This window comes from Grammomys surdaster, unplaced genomic scaffold, assembly GCF_004785775.1.
Source record: "Grammomys surdaster isolate TR1022 unplaced genomic scaffold, NIH_TR_1.0 211, whole genome shotgun sequence".
NCBI lineage: Eukaryota > Metazoa > Chordata > Mammalia > Rodentia > Muridae > Grammomys > Grammomys surdaster.
Window position 1 is genome coordinate 9,827,392 of NW_021604656.1, and position 3,738 is coordinate 9,831,129.

Genomic DNA, 3,738 nt, shown 5'->3' on the forward strand with positions numbered 1-3,738 from the left:
ATTAAGCTGATGCAAATTCAAGGGTTTCATTTGTATAATTTCTTCTATTCAATTTTTAATTCAATTTGTGGGTACAAGACTTAGACTTTTTACTCCTCCAACAGAGGGGGTTGTGTGTTGCTCTTAAAAAAGAGTGTTGCTTTTGCACCTACCATTCAGGCATTGTTAAGTTTCTTGTCTCTCGGGTTCATGCTGTTCAACAAACTGATGGCTTTTATATGACAACAGATAGATGCTATTCAAATGAAACCCATACAGGTCTGTTATGACAGGCTGGAAGTAGGGGATTCTAAAACCTCTGTCATCGAGACTGATGAGGATTAACCCCTAACTTATGTGCTAAGCTGGATAGTCAATGATGGGTAAGAGAACACCTCAAGACCCTTGTCCCTAACTGGGAGGCCTCACCATCCTAAGAAAAGAGCTCAACCGAATGGCTGAGTATTCAAAGACTGGAAAGAGCTCAAACAAGTGGCTGAGTATTTAAAGACTGGAAAGAGAGGCTACAGTCTTTTGTTCTGACCTAAGACAGGCATGGTTTCAGTAAGTTTTCCCAGACATCCCTTTTGAATAATTTTAAAAGGGGGACCTGTTGGGAGACAAGTCCTAGCAGAAAGCGGCTATCATCTTTGCAGCCATCTCCAGCCATATACTCTGACAAGAGACTTGTTTTTCAACAACCTACAACAGCTGAGCACACTGTGATAAACATCTTGTTTTTCTCACATATCTTGTTTTGCTATTTAGTGCCCCCAGCTGCAAGGGTGTACCTGGTAAAATGCCTTCAGCTGTGTTCCCCTGCTTGTGCCCATGAATACCCAGGATTTCCTTTCAATAAATGAGACTTGATCAGACTCTCTGTCTTGTTTCCATTCTTTGTGTCTCTTGCCCCTCCATCCCCACTCTCTCTTTTGCCAGACCATGTTGACTGACCCAAATGGACCAGGTCAGGTGACTACTACCATTCCTCCTACAATTGGGGAACTGAGACCTTTGATGTTGAGAGCAGGAAGGCCAGGAGTCTTTGTGTCTGTTTAACAACTAGTAACCACTGAAAATCTAATGATGAGTATTGTCACTCCAGCACAACTAAGTTCCAGACACCTCACTGGGGTGACTCAGGGGTAACACAATGACAGAAACTGATGAAAGAACAAAAAAATCTATAATCTGCTAGGTTGTGCTGACCCTGCTGGAGTGTACCTGTTATGCAGCCTGGCAAATCAGCTCAGCATATCAGATAAGGGTTGCCTTATCTGGCATCAAAGGGAGTGGAGGTACTTGGTCCTGTGGAGGCTTGTTTCTCCAGTGAACAGGGATGCTAGAGGGGTGAGGATAAATGGGTGGATGGGTGGGGGAGCGCTCTCTTAGAGGCAAACAGGAGGGGGTCTGGGAAGGAGTTTATGGAGGGGAGACTGGGAATGGGGACAGCACTTGAAATGTAAATAAATAAAACAATCAGTAACAGAAAATCAATTCATATATACAGCAAGAGGAGGGGGATTAGCTTGTTTTGGTTGGAGGTCTCTGTAGTAGAGCAATCTCAGATGTTGTAAATATCAGGGATTGGGAGCTGTTGTTGAAAGTTTCTGCATGCACTGGTTTTAAATAAATGTTAAACCTTCATCAGCATTCCTACTTAGAATAGGCAAAGACTTTGCCATCTCTCTTTCCTCACCAGGGGAAGGGTTTGTCATTGCCAAGGTTCTGAGGTATTCGAGCCCATGACATGTCTGTGCTCATGTCAACACTACACAGTCAAGAGTCCATTTACTTTCCAGAGTATTGGTAATTTATTCTAGTAAGTGTGATTTGGGTAGGTTTAGACCCATCGGTACTGGTCCTATGTTTCTAATTCATCTGAAGAAATTTATTTTTTTTTCAAGATTTAAAAATATATATTTGTTTTTAGAAAAAGCAAACAAACAAACAAAAAAAACCCCAAACCCAAAGTATCTATTTCATGAAAAGCATCACCAAATGAAGCTTTTTTCAAGAAATGAGATTTATGAATCCAGTTATTTGTACATTTATTAGTTCTATTTTGTACACAAACTAGCTCACACATCTCATCTTTAGAGGATACATACAGAATATACAAATAGTCTTTGGGTGACATTGATGCCCCTTATTTTTTAGACTAACTTTAAATCAGAACTTATTGGTTGAGAATCACTGCATTGACTTGAAGTGCCTTTTAAGACAAGGAGGTACAATCTACACAGATGCTTGAAATTAATAACAAAAGATTCTGGTTTCTGTTTTGACATGAGAAGCCATTCAATATTTTTGGTCTCATACCAGAATTTCTAGAATAAGGTATCTACAAAACACATGGGCAGATAGATATAAACTTAATGCTTGATTCAGAACCTTGTTTTATTTGTTTACTTCATGCTACAATACAACCTTTCAGAGTCAAATACATAATGTCCATAGGTTTCCTCAAACTCAAGACTCAAAGCCGCAGTTCTATACCTCTTTGAGGCAGCTGTAGTATCCAAAAGAGCACAGCATACTAACTGTGGCACTAAATCCCACTTGTATGTAAATCAAAAGAAAACGAAAAAACCAAAAATCAGTGATGTCATTATTTCGGATGCATATTTCTAAAGTCACTTCTTTCTCAACACTGGCAAGTTTTAAAAACTCCACCCCAGGGCTCTTTTATCCCCCTTGAAACTTCCCCAGCAATTCTTATATCAGCCAGAGTTGGAAATCTTTGCTGTAAAAGAATATCTAATTAAGCAAAACCATGATTAATTTAAAAAGCACAGTACAAGAAAATTGCAGACACATGTGGAATAGATTTAGAAACCAAAGGACACAATTTTTGAACATTTTTTTTTTACCTCTTTCAAGGCTCAAAGATTACCATTAGCACAATTTCCACCATAATCCTACCAACTAAGGAAAGGTACTACCACTTGGGAAAGTGGAGTCAGTGATAGAGTGTCTATTCATCATGCAAGAGACTGTTCCATCCATAGCTTACTAAAGCAAAGACCCCAAAAATCAACCTGGACAGAATCTTATCAAATATCACTAATCACCCATTGTTATACTCTTTGCCACTGGGAGAAGATTGAGATTTTAGACATAAACAATAAAGACATAGTCTCAGGGCACTGGAAGAGTGACAACTCTGGCACTTTATGCCTAAGGTCCCATCCAGGAAATGAATATTAAAGATACACCTGTGTTAAGGGAATGGGCACACAATTTAAGAACAGTGCTCATTTGAGCCCATTGGTTGTCTTCCTTCAATTTTCAGACAACAGAATCACAAATAGAAGGACAAATAAAGGGGTAGGTCTTTATCTTTTACTAATTGCCCTTCACACTATGGAGCTATTCACAGATGAACCATGAGATCATTTCAGTTTAGGTAAGTTCATGATACATGTGCTATACTAAAGGCTGGTTGCAGCAAGGTTTCACTTGAAACTTTCATTGATTGATAAATTAGACATTCTTTTCGAATGCTTTACTTTTGCTAAAATGTAGATTTGATCCAATGTAGTATATAGTATACCACTTTTCACATTTACTTTTAGGCATCATATTACAAGTAGGTTACAACCCCAGCAATGGGCACAGATTGTTCTATATCAGGGGCAGAGGAGATGGCCCAAAACTTGGTCCTTTGTTCATCCTAGCTGATGGCCCAAACTCATCTTATACCAAGGGCTCATAAAAATCAAATTAAATCAAGGCAGCACAGCATGGGAAGAGAAA